Source organism: Peromyscus leucopus, unplaced genomic scaffold (assembly GCF_004664715.2).
Source record: "Peromyscus leucopus breed LL Stock unplaced genomic scaffold, UCI_PerLeu_2.1 scaffold_151, whole genome shotgun sequence".
In the NCBI taxonomy this organism is placed as follows: Eukaryota; Metazoa; Chordata; class Mammalia; order Rodentia; family Cricetidae; genus Peromyscus; species Peromyscus leucopus.
Window position 1 is genome coordinate 51,506 of NW_023504677.1, and position 14,011 is coordinate 65,516.

General features: G+C 39.3%; 1 pseudogene; it reads left to right on the top strand.

Moving 5' to 3' along the window:
* Positions 1 to 5,788: 5,788 nt before the first annotated feature.
* Positions 5,789 to 14,011, top strand: part of LOC114690523 — a 119,257-nt pseudogene continuing 111,034 nt past the window's right edge.

Below are 14,011 nucleotides of genomic sequence, written 5' to 3' on the forward strand. Positions count from 1 at the left end.
TTCCTTAGTTACTCTCTACTTTATTTAATTACCTTGTTTGTTTTTGTTTGTTTTTCAAGAGGGGTTTCACTATGTAGCCATGACTGTCTGGAACTCACTGTGTAGACCAATGTGGCCTTGAACATAGAGATCCTCCTGCCTCTGTTTCTGAGTGCTGGAATTGAGGGCATGTGCCACCACTGCCTGGCTTTATTCGATTACCTTTTAAAAAATGTTTTTGAGATACGGTCTTACTGTATATCCTTGGCTGCCTGGAACTCACCATGTAGACCAGGCTAGCTTTGAACTTATAGATCTGTTTGCCTCGGCCTCCTGAGTGTACAACCAGGGTGACAACTGTTGTCAAGGACGAAGTGACCACTCTATTCCTTTGGGATGGGAGAGTCCAGAGGCTGGAAGTCTGCTCTGTTGCTGCTGGCTTGGGTGTTTTATAGGGCCCCTGTGTCCTCTTTCTCCTATTGGTCCTTTTCAGATACCTGCTCCCATGCCTTCCAGCTGTTCCCCTTGAAATGTCTTCCAGAAACAAGAAGCTACCATTTTAGAAGCCTCCCTTCGCTTTCCCTGCCTATCTATCTTAATAGAAGTTCCCTTCCCCTTCAAGTGCTGTGTGCACTAGCCATGTGGTCGTGATCTTTGTAAATCATAATGACTTTTGGTGTCTCACCTCTTCTCTGTTGTTTTCTTAATCCCTTTATGAAGGAAGCCTGTTTTTATTTCATTTTTAGTGTCTGCCGGTTTCCAGGCTTCATGCTAGACATGTCCATCACAGGCAAAACTCCCTGCGTTGAGGAGCTCACATTTAGTCCTTTAAGTCACCCTAAGTATGGACCTGTGAAGTTGGTTGGGTGGATTTCTCTGGGGCCAGTTTTATTCCCTTCAGATTGACATTGTTCCTTTCAAACACTTGTCCATTAAAAACAAAACAAATACTTTTTTTTTTTTTTGAGACAAGGTCTCTCTCTGTAACCCTGGCTGTCCTGGAACTAACTCACTGTGAAGATCATGCTGGCCTTGAACTCAGGGTCTGCCTGTCTCTGCCTTCTGAGTGCTGGGATTAAAGGCATGTGGCATGCCTGACTTAGAAAAACTCTTGAACTAAGGTTCTTGAAATAACATACTTTGCTCAGTTGTATCCTGCAGAGAATGAATCCTTACTTCTCCTAAAGCCAAAGAACCAAGGGAAAATAGCACAATAGTGTAGAATATTAAAAACTGCCAAGCACAGTGGTGCACATTTAAAATCCCAGTACTCAGAAGCAGGAAGCTTCCCAGTTCCAAGCAGCCTGGGTTACGGAATAAGACATTGTCTCAGAAAACAAACCCACTAATAGAACAAAGCAAGGTTCTGCACTTTGCTACTTGATTCTCCAGCATCACTAACGTCACTGCTCCGAGCTTTCTTATTTCTAAATGGCAATGGTGACACTTCCTTCATAAAGCACATCTGTGGAATAACTACTGCTGTGCCAGGTGTCCTGCTGTGGTTAACAAAGTAGACATGGCTGCTACACTCAGAAACTTGCGTCTTTTGGGCGTTATGTAGAAGGACAGGTGACATGATATATGTAAAGCACTTGGAGCTCCATAGCCTCTTTTCACAGTTCCTGGCTGTTCCCTGCATTTAGTCCTTCCCCACCCCTTCTCTTTCTACACACGTTATACTATACCACCGTACATTTGATTACATGTACACATATATTTTGGTTAGGTTCTGCATTATTAGGGAGGCAATGTGGGCTTTTTTTTTTTTCTGTCTGATTGTGTGACCTTAGTTAATATTATACATCTAACTCCATCCATTTTCTTGAAAAGTTTGTGATTACGTGTAACACGAATCTTAAAGGTCTTATTAATAAAAGCAAACCCGTAGCCAGGTATTGGGGTGAACACTGAAAGATCAGAGAAACCGAACAAGCCACATCCAACCTAACCTTGTCAACAACTTCTCCGCTGATCTTGTTTCCTCAAACTGGATCCCAAATGGATCTCAGCTGAACTGCTGCTAAAAGCCTAAAAGCTTAAAAAGACCTCTAGTTCCTGTTCCTCACGCCTTATATACCTCTCTGCTTCCTCACTCATTGGGATTAAAGGCGTGTGTCTTTCCCAAGCAAGACATGAGATCTCAAGTGCTGGGATTAAAGGTGTGTGCCACCATGCCTGGCTCTGTTTCCAGTATGGCCTTGAACTCACAGAGATCCATCCAGAATGCTACCACTGCCTAACGTCTATGTTTAATATAGTGGCTGTTTCGTTCTCTGACCCCCCAGGTAAGTTTATTGGGGTGCATAATATATAAACCACAATTACGTTTTGCTTTACAGCTGAATAATATTTGTGTTGTGTGTGTGTGTAAAAATTTCATTTCCTTCTTCTATTGATGGACAACTAGGTTGATTCTGATATTTTATATTGAATAAAGCAGCAGTAAATGTGGGGGCACAAATATTTCTATGCCAGGGTCTGGAGTGCTCTGGATATCTCTACCCAGGAGTGAAGTAGCTAGGTTATAAGGTAGTTATATATTTTTAATTATTTTGGGAAATCTCCAAACTGATCGCCACAATGGCTATATTTATTAGCATCTTCACCAACAGTGAATAAGGGTTCTTTTACTACATCTTTTCCAACATTTGTTGTCAGATTTGTTGATGATAGCCATCTGACTGGGTGAGGTATTGTCTCAAAGTAGTTTTAATTTGTATTTCCCTGATGGCTAGGGATATTAAACTCTTTGAGAAATAATTATTGGTCATTTGTGTTTCTTTTTTTGAAAACCACCTATTCATTTTATTTGCCCATTTGTTGATTGGCAGTTTTATTTCCTTGCTATTTAATTTCTGTAATTCTTTGTCAATTCTGGATATTTGCCCCTTGTGTGAAGGGTGGCTGATATTTTTTTCCCCATTCTGTGGGCTGTTTGCTTTGCTGATTATTTCCTTTGTTGTATAGAAACTTGATTTTTGTCTAGTCCAATACTTGGGGTTAGTTTCTATGCTACTGGTGTCCTATTTAAAAAAACTCTTGGCTATCCCAATATCTTGACCAGTATCCCCTTTTTTTTCCAGAAGTTTTGGGTTTTAAGTTAAGGTTGATTGATTTCAAATGGTTTTTGTATAAGGTGAAAGGTAATCTTATTTTGTCTTCTGCAGATGGAACCCAGTTTTGCGAGCACTGTTCGTTGAATAGGCTGTCCTTTTCCCAGCATACACATTTTGTCTTTTCAGTCAAAATTTAAGTGGGCATAACTTGGTCATAACTTTGTTTCAGGTCCTCTATTCCACTGGTCTACCTGTCTAGGTGTGCCAGGACCAGCCTCTCTTTCTCAGTATAGCTCCATAGTGTAGTTTGAGATTGGGTTTGGTAACTGTGTTCTTTTCTGTTTTTGAAAAATATTTTTTTCTTTTTCTTTTTTTCTGAGACAGTTTCTCTGTGTGGCCCTGGCTGTCCTGGAACTCTATGTATACCAGGCTGGCCTCCACTCAGATCTACCTGCCTCTGCCTCTGAGTGCTGGGATTAAAGGCGTGCGCTGCACCACTTGGCTCTATCTCCCTTAAAAAAAAAAAAAAAAAAAACCAAGCAAACAAAAAACCAAAAAAAACCACAAACAAGAAGCTTTCACCCCCTACGTGCAAAAAGTACAGAAAATGGAAATCAAAATACACAAGCAAAAGACCAATAAGACAAAAAATATTGGGGTTGGACATTTAGCTCAGTGGTAGAGCACTTCCTAGCAAGGCCGTGAGTTTGTCCTCAGCTCAAAAAAAAAAAAAAAAAAAAAAAACCCAAAACCAAAAAATATCCAAATATAGCAACTTGACAAAAGGTCTATAAAAACATTCTTGAGTTTGTTTTGAGTTCACTTTACTGCTGGGCATGGGGTTTACCCTGAGGTGATCTATATACCCAGGTAGACTCAAGGTTTCATTTTTGCAGGTGGTGTCAGAGCTCCTTGGTTAGGGATGAGAGTCTGTATCCACTTCCCTCTCTCAGTGCTGGGACACAGTTTGGCTTGAACCTGTGCAGGCCATGTGTGTACTGCCATTGTCTCTGAATTCCTATGTGCATTAGTCCTTTTGTGTCTACACAAACAGTATCCTACTGAGGATACTGTTTTCTTGGAGTCAGTCATTACCTCTCTTAGAATCTTTCTGCCTAGCTCCCTGAGCTCTGAGGAGAGGATTTGATGAAGACAGGACTGAGTGCTTTATTTACTCATGGAATGTTCAAGTTTTTGTTTGTTGTTTTGTGTATTTGTAGAGAAGTTGGCAGTGCTTAAACTTAACACGATTCTTAAAGATACTTTTCTATTCTTATTTATTTTGCTTCAATTATTTTTCAATCCTTATGCATTGTGTAAGGTAGGCTTTTAACATAAATGATATCAGTAAAAAAGTAGATCCTGTTAGACTCACTCAATATCTTTTGTGTCCATCTCATTAGTAGGTTTTTATAACCAATATCAAGGAATGGGTGTGACCAGGATGGGCCTGCCAGAGCCTTACATTTAGAAGCACAGAATGTGTAGTACTTCCATCTTCTCATCCTTATGTGTCCCATCCAAAGTTAGATGCTATTTCTTTTTTTTTCAATTTAGAAGAGATCTCATCTTGCCTATCTCATGTTGCCCAGGCTAGTCTTAAACTCTAATCCTAATCTCACCCCAGCTTCCTGAGTAGTTAAGATTAGAGTCTTGAGTCACCTGGCCTGGCTTTTGCTTTTCTTTTTGTGGCCTGTTGTGGAATGGGCATTGTGCTGTGCTAGGCAAGTGTTCTAGACTGAGGATGCTGATCTCTCGATAGCTTGGGGGAGGGTGAGTGTGTCTGATTAAGGAAGTTCTGTTGGTAGGTTTCTAGCATGAAAACCGAGGTCAATCAGTAACTGGCGATGTTTTCTGCAGTGGTCTGGATGCTGTCTCTGAGAATGTCAGTTTGCTTGGAGAGGCTGCTGATGGGAGCTAGGAGGCTATTGCTGTTACTAGGAACTTGGATTCCCTACTTTGTAGGTGGAGCAGATGGCATGAGACACTACTGAAGTCTTTGCCCATTGCCGATCCAGTCTTTGAGTTTGTTACATTTGAAACTCACTACATTATTTCCTAGAGCTAACAAAATGTAGAGCCGTAAACTGGGTGGCTCCTGACAGCCGACTTCATTGTCTTCCAGTTTTAGGCTGCAAGTTCTCAGGTGAGGTGTGGCAGCACCATATTCCCTCCAAAACTACAAGGGGTGGGGACTTTTTGCTTGCCTATTTCAGTCTCTAGTAGCATCAGACCCCCAGACACTCCTCGACTTGCTGTATAGTTCCAGTGTTTACTTTCTCTTCACAGGTACTCTGGGTCTGTCCACCCCTCTCTGTTTCTTAACACTAGTGATACTGGATTACTGTACTAATGACTGTCCTGATAACCAAAGTTTTGTCACCTTGTAAAGACTCTATCTCCAAGTCAGTCTGATGTAGAGGGGTTATGACTACAACATTACTGCCCCCCCCCTTTATTTTGTAGATTAGGATTCTGCCTATAGCACTACTAGTCATTCATACTTCATCTGTCTTAGCTTTGTTTTTCCTCATACTTTATGAAGTTGCATGCAGCCTGCTCTGTGACCTCTGTGTAGTAATGGCACCCCATAGGAAAGATTGTAGTCAACTTTAACTCGCTAGCTTTCCTTGTCCCAGGTACTCAGCACAGTTTTTGTGCCATCAAGGTGTTGAGGCTGTTGGTTGCATTTTGTTTCTGTACCTGCACTGTTACTTTGTGTCCTAAGTATTAATGTTGTGTTTTTGCTTCCTTGTGAAATTTTAACATTGCCTTTTGCTTTTCCCTTTGTAGGGCTCTGTTACAACATGGGACTTGTGATTGCGCTGGCTTCACTGTGCCTGTTTTCCTTAGCAGAGGCCAATTCAAAAGCCATTACAACCTCTCTTACCACAAAGTGGTTTTCTGCTCCACTGCTGTTGGAAGCCAGGTAAGGGGGTATTCTCTTCTGTATAATGGAATAGTATAAACTTAGGGTGGTCTGGTAGGAAATGAATACTCAGTAGTGAGCTTACACTTTTCATTTGCGTGGTAAGTGTCCCTTACAACACCCACTGTGCTCTGTACGGTGTAAGGGTTCCGAGGATGCAGACTCTGCCTGCCAGCTGCACAGGCAGGTTTAGGAACATTGCTCATAAGAACAGGACCCTAGGGTAAGAGAATGGGGGGTGGAGGAGGAAGGAGCTGAAGAAGTTACAAGTCTACTTGTTTAAGGTAGTCCTGTTCTATATTGTAGTCTCCCAAATCTGAGTACTTCCTTAAATTTGGAGGTTATTACTATTATTGTTTTTACTTACTTTTGTAGTAAGTCAGATCTTACTAATTTGTATCAATGTATATACACATTTAAAGTTTTTTTTTTTGTACCATATAATATTTCCTTGTGTAACTATATTGGTCCTTGGCACTACATAAACTCATAGGGTGAGGAGCACAGGCCTTTAATCCCAGCATTTGAGAGGTTGAGGCAGGCATATCAGGAGTTCAAGATCATCCTTTAGTATATAGAGAATTCAAAACTACCCTGGGATACATGAGACTGTGATAAAAAAGAGTTATCTTAAAGCTGGGAATGGTGACATACCTGTAGCACAGCTGCCCAGGTGAAGGATGGGAAGTTTAAGGCCACCTGGGGATGTTATCCAGACACTATCTGAAAACATCATCATTATCCAGCAGTAACAGCAATAAAAGATGGGGAGTATAACTTAGCGGTAGTATGCTTGCTTGCCTGCCAACTGTGAAGCCCTAGGTTCAATCCTTAATGCTGCCCCTCCCCTCCAGAAATAATTATAGCCAAGCATGATGGTATACCTGTAAATCCAGTATATGGAGGGGTTAAGGTAGGAGAACTGCGTGTTTGAGGCCAGACTGGGCTACATAGCGATTCTTCGTCACAAACAAACAATCAGGCCGTACTTTAATCATAAAATAATTAAGCCTTAAATTGATAAAAATGTACTAAATGGTTTTTTGGTAATCCATGTTTTTTTTTTTTTTTTTTGTTGTTGTTGTTTTTAAAGACAGGGTCTCATGGATCCTGAACTTGCCTCAAACTTGCTGTGTAGCCAAGGATGACCTTAAACTTCTGACCTTGCTTCTACATACTCAGTGTTGGGATTAGAGCCATGTGCTGTCATGCCTGGCTAATGTAATACTGGGGATAATGAACCAAGGATTTCATGCATGCTAGGCAAGCACTTTTTTTTTTTTTTTTTTTGGTTTTTCAAGACAGGGTTTCTCTTTGTAGTTTTGGAGCCTGTCCTGGAACTTGCTCTGTAGCCCAGGCTGGCCTCAAACTCACAGAGATCCTCCTGGCTCTGCCTTCCGAGCACTGGGATTAAAGGTGTGCGCCCCTGCCTTCCAGTTTAGGCAAGCACTCTTAACATTAGAGCTATATCTTCAACCCCTAGAAGACTTTTGTGGTACATAGCCATGATGGAGTTGAGAAAGCATGTTTAATACTATCAGCTCTAATTCCTCAATTTTTGTCCAGTTTCTTTGACCATAGTTGAGTGTATAGGCTTTGATGTTTGCATCATCAACTTCCCCATCACAGACACCTCCCCATTTCATGGTGTTTCTGGCAATTTGCCATTTTGAGTTGTTACTTGTAGGCCTCTTCTCCAGTAGGTGTGTGCAGACAGGTAGTCGAGGTAATGGCCTTGTAGGCACCTCCAAAGAAGCCTTGTGTATTTGTACCACTCTGCAGTTACCTCCAGAGCAGTGGTTCTCCACCTGTGGATTGAACCCCTCTTCCTGCCTTCGAATGACCCTTTCACAGACCATTGGAAAATATTTACATTACCATTCATAACAGTAACAAAATGGTAGCAATGAAAATAACTTTGTGGTTGAGGTCACCACATCATGAGGAACTGTATGAAAGGGTCGCAGCATTAGTAAGATTGAGAACCACTGTTCTGGAGCTAGCTGAGGTCACCATTCTTCCTTCATGTCTATGATGATGGATTTCGACACTGTCTCTGTGGATGAGGGCGAAGAGCTCTGTGTACCATGTAGCTGTTACAGACCTTGTTTTTCTTGCTTCTAGTCCTAAGGGACTAAAAACATTCCTGTGTATATTTTTAGATTGTGCCTGATGATTATGAAGGGATTTTTAGCTCTGTGATTGCTCATGAAGTGATATGTATATATATCCATATATCTCTATGTATACTATATCTGTATCTATATATATACCTAAATATTTATATATTTAACTGAAGTAAAACTCTGAATGTTTTAAGCAGCTATAGTTACTAATAGAAATAGATATTAAAATAGCTAAGGGATGTAGAATGAGTTATAAATCAAATCTACTTGAATTTATATTGACTTCTAGTCTAAGGAAAAAGATTACTACCAGATTTACAGATTCTGGAAGAAAATCAGGTTGCTTGTAGGAACATACACTCTTTCTCTGTGTGTATGAGATACACACACACACACACACACACACACACACACAGTCTTGCTATGTAGAGACTAAGCTAACCTCAAACTTGTGATCCTCCTGCCTCTGCCTCTCAGTAATAATTATTGGCATTATAGGCATGAGTCACCAAGCCTAGTTAGCACCCTTTTTCATAGATGAAAAACTTTAACAAGTTCTTAGCAGCTTCCCCATTTGGAAAGTGGCTGTAATCGAGGGTGCTATGAGGACTTATACTTGAGTGACTATGCCAAGTGCATTGTCAGAGAACAGAGTCCTTAAGCATTCCTTCCTTCCTTGTCTAGTCCTGTGTGAGACTTAGCTGATCTCCACAGTAACAGCGGAAATGTGGAATATGGTTGCTACATTTGTTTGTTTTCTGTAGATGAACAACTTTGTACTATGACATTTAAAAGTATTTACCAATAAAGAAATGGTTCTTCTGTGCACATGACTCATTTTAACAATGTTTGGGGTTGGATGTGGCTCTGTAAGTAGGTGCTTCTCTAGATTGTTGGAGGCCCTAAGTTACACACCCAGTATCAAAGAGCAAAAAAGCCAGTGTGAGTGCAGTAACTAGTACTGTCCTCTTCCCCAACTGAAATGTCTTATAGCAAATCCACAGATATTTTTAATCACTGGCATAGGAATACAAAGCTAAAAAGCAAAGTTAATTATACTACACAAAAGATAGCATTATTCCTTGTAATAATGTCTCTATTATTCTCTTTTCTGCTGGATTATTTCAATGGATTTAGTTGTTTTCTTAAGACCACAATCTTAGATCTCTGAAATAGGATAAAAAATATGTTTCAAGAAAATTGTTTTTGATTATATGAAAAGCATATTTAGCCCGAGTGAGTCTTTGTTTTAGTCTACCACTGGTGAGTAAATCATCCTCCCCTTAGTTCATGAATTGGTGTTCATTTGCATAGCATGACATCTCAGTACCTGTTTTCTTAGAGTGTAAGCTATTCTAAGGTGAGTCTAGTGTTTATGTCAGTTGCTAGACAGCCTAGAAAAAAGAAGACTCCTGGAGGCACCAAATCTGACACATTAATAATAGTGGGAACGTTTTGAAGCCTATTTCTGGAGAAGCTGCGCATTACCAGGAATTGTGCCTTATTTTCCCATATTTCTGGGTTTAACTGTGAAGTAGAGGGAGAGTTGCACACCGCAGTGTTGGCACATAACGGGTAAGTCTTCCTTTGGCTCGGTAAGCTGAGGTCTAGATCTGTAGTTTGCTTTAAGACAGTGAGCGATAACCACCTCATTAGCACTGGGCTTCCAGTGACAGTCACCAGTTTACAGGAATCATTCATGTGCACATTAAATGCATTTTATTTCAGGAGCTTTAGACTTGAGTGAAAGGAAATTCAGAAAGACCATTGTTTTAGGATAATAGTGTAAAGCTAAAAGAGATGATAATTCTTAGGTTTGATTTTGTTAGATGTGTACTAATTTGAGCAAAAAAAAATTGTGATCTTGAAAATTTGATTTTTTTAGACATTAAAAGATATGCCTTTATTCTTCAAGAAATTTTTTAGGGTTCATGTTTACTGTGGAGAACCTTAGGCTAAACATATTTGCTCTTTGTAAGATCTTTCAGAACGGATGTGGACAGAACTATTGCTAGAATGGCCGGTTCCTCCTGCTTTCACTGCTGATGAGTTCTGCTAATGGGCTTCATAAGTCATTGTATATTAGGGTTCCCTATTATAACATCTTTATTGTTCTAGGTTTCTTAAGAAATAGCTACCGACGTGAACAAGTTATTAAGCTGTTATTAATAGCTAATATGAAATAATGAAGGTTATTTTCATTAAGAAAATACACATTATACATAAAGATAAATAATATACATATACATATATATGTATGAAATAATGAAGGTTATTTTCATTAAGAAAATACACATTATACATAAAGATAAATAATATATATGTATACATATATATGTTTGTGTATATATGTATATATATTAAAAGCCAAACTGCAGACATTTGGGAATGTAAATTCCCTTTATTCTTTCTAGTAATATAGCTTGTGATGGAAGATTTTATTGTCTCATTGCTGATATCTCCCACTTTTCTCCCAGTGAGTTCTTAGCAGAAGACAGTCAAGAGAAATTTTGGAGTTTTGTAGAAGCCAGTCAAAATATTGGATCATCAGATCATCACGGTAAAATTGAAGCAAATATTTGTTTGACTCTGTGGTCTGGGAAAATGTTAGAAAAAAATGGTCTCCTTTGTATAGTATATGTAACATGACAGTTAATGGAAAATATTATTTTCTTTAATGACTAGAGTTGTCATGGTAGGCCGATTGAAAACAGTGCGTGGGAAGCTATGCTATGCCACTGAGCTATTCCCCAACCCCTACTGACTTAAACCAATACATTTTTATTTTCCTTTTCAAGAAATGAGGTCTTACTTTGTGACCAGGCTGGTTACACAGTCCTGTTGCTTCAACCTCTTGAATACTTGGGGCTGTTGGCAGCAGACACCACAAATCATTATTTTTGTGTGTGTGCAGTTTGTGACTTTGACTGCAAATAATGCCTTTCTTCCCATTGCTTTTGCTCGGTTGTGCTCTTTTATTAATGTGCTTTGGGACTACTTAGTGGAAGTACCTTTTATTTTAGGTCATTTAGTATTAACTTTACGTGTTTCATTGATTCTCTCTTCCTTTTGTTATGAGCTAGTTACACAGCTCATCTATTTGTATTAAGCATGTTATCATTAAATTAGTGCCACCTAGTATGTTTTCCATTATGCCTGCTGGCCACTGAATACTTGAGTGTCAAGATGTCAAGTTAAGATGTATATTGTATTGCTCAGTTTTAGTTTATGGATGGTGTGCTTTCTTGAACATTTTCTAACAGAAGATGTTATATAGGTTGTAGACATTGCTAGTCAAAGGTGCTAATAGAGGAGTGTAGTGATAGCCATCTATCCAGTGATGTTCTGGTCAGGGATGAAGCGCATACATGAGAGTGGTGCCAGAAGATGCCGCCCCGTGACCTTGGTCGTCCTCATTTGTGGAAGTGTACTTCCTTGATTACACAGTGACAGAGCATCTGTAAGTTGTCGTCACTGTGTAAGTTAGAGTGAACTAGAATTGTGTATGACAGATTATTTCACAGAGCTGGAGACATGGCTCAGTGCTTAAGAGTGTGTATGCTTTTCAGATGACCTGAGTTCAGTTCCCAGCTCCCATATCCAGCAGTTCACGACTGCCTCTAACTCTAGCTCCAAGGGAATCTGATGCCTCTGGCTCTGAGGGCAGTCATGTGTATGTACCAACACACAGACAAACACATAATAAAAATAATACATCTTAAATAATTTTATGATTTCATGTAATAAATTTATCAATATGGTTTTAAAATAAAACCTTAGGTCTTAACATTTAAAATGAAATTTCAATATAAATGATACATATTCTTGGTTAATGTTACAGGGATGTGAATTATTAGAAGTGATTATAAAAGTATGTCAAATATTTTATTATTCATAGTTCTGCCATCTAAAGATTGGCATTATTAATTTCTGGGACCATTTTGAGGTATTTCTTCCTGTTTTCTTTTTCCATGTAAGATGATGCTAATGTGATATGGAACCTTTTATATTCTGTTTTTAAAAGTATAAATATTGGGACTAGGGAAATAACTCAGAGGATAAAGCACACAATGTCTTAGTGGGAGGGCCAGCATTAGATCCCAGACCACATAAAAGCCAGGCAGATGTGATAGCCACTGTCAGCTTAGCACTCAGGAGCCAGAGAGAGGGGATACCTGGGTCAGGCTGGCTGTAGATTAGCTGCAATTGGCAGGCTCTGGGCTCAGTGAGAGAGCTTGCCTCAACAAGAGATTGAGATAAAGGAAGACGCTTGGTATCCATGTAGTCTTGTTCATGTCCACTTGACACAAGTGTGTTCACACATATACATGAGTATACACCACACACACACACACACACACACACACACACACACACACCCCAAAGTTAATATTTTTCCTATTGAAGATTTTATTTTTTGAATGACTCATATAACTCATGCTGTAGTCAAAGCTAAATAAAAGGTTGGATGCTCTTCCTTGTCTCTATTTCTTGTATTTTTTTTTTTTTTTTGCTTGCTTTTAAAAGCCATTTAACATTTATTCCGTAGTGGGTTTTTTGACCACACACACACACACACACACACACACACACACACACACACACACATATTTATATCACAGTCTTTGGCAAAAATGACTGCTATGTTTTGTAATTTTGCTTTTCATTTATTAGAGGATTTATTCATACTAGTACACAGATGTCTTTTCCTTCTAAATAACTTTGCCTAGCTTTTTTGTTTAAATTCTTCTCAACTTTTATGATACTATCAATGTTCTTCAATATCTGTTGTACTCCTTAGTGTTTTATTTAGTTATTTGAGTAGAGAGCACAATCTAGGTTCTGAGAGTACAAAGATACAAATCATTGCCTCTTTCTATGGGTGTCCAAAGTCAGTAAATAAGTACTTTAGTAAATGATGTGCCAGACAAATATTCTTGGACCCAAGCAGTGATATAATCGGTCTGTGGAAGCATAGAATAGAGAGGAAGTCTACTTTCCTAAGTGACTGATTTCATAGCTGAATTCTTCCAGGAGTAAGTCATCCTGGCAAGTAGGAAAGTAGCAGTCCAGGCAAGCAGGGTAGTGAGGGGAGGGAAAGAAGTGTCCATCTGTATTGTGGACCTCAGGTAATTTTAGTCACTTGAGATGAAGCAGTTTGGCATCTGTGTTTGTTCTGTGCTTTATAAACTGTCTTGTTTGGTTTTCTGCAGTCCTGCAATTGTTCTGGTTAATGTGCTTTTTTGACAGATAATGATCATTCCTATTATGATGCGATATTGGAAGCTGCATTTCAGTTTCTGTCTCCTTTGCAGCAGAATTTGTTGAAATTTTGTCTCTCTCTTCGTTCCTACTCGGCCTCAATTCAAGCCTTCCAACAGGTAACAAGACATCATTGTATCTAGAAGACAGCGTTTTGTAGGGGGTGTGACATGGTGATTCAGTTGATTGTAGTTCTCTTGGGATTGACTCGCAGTTACCACTTTCTTCATCTGACATTTTCTGGGATTTATGATTTATTTTTAAATAATGAACAAAACCGATGTTTTTCAATCATTAAAGTCTTTAAATTGCAGGTGTTTCCCTCTGTCTCTGGTTTTGGAGATGGAACACAGGACCTTGGACATGCTAGGCAAATAAGTAAATCCGACTACTGAGTACCTCTCCTTACCAGTCACAGATATATATAACTTTTCATTTTTCTTGCACCGGGGTTGGACTTGGAGGTGGAAATTTTTAAGGAATGGTGTACATTTACTTTCATGTGAGAAATGAAAAGAATATTGTCACAGGAAAAGTGACAGCCAGATGCTATTATGCAGCACAGTCTGGAAGATGTACTCTTGCTAAACCAGTGAACCTGAATCTGATCACAACCTTTGGATCTAAAAGCAGGAGACACAAGAAACAGGAAGTGT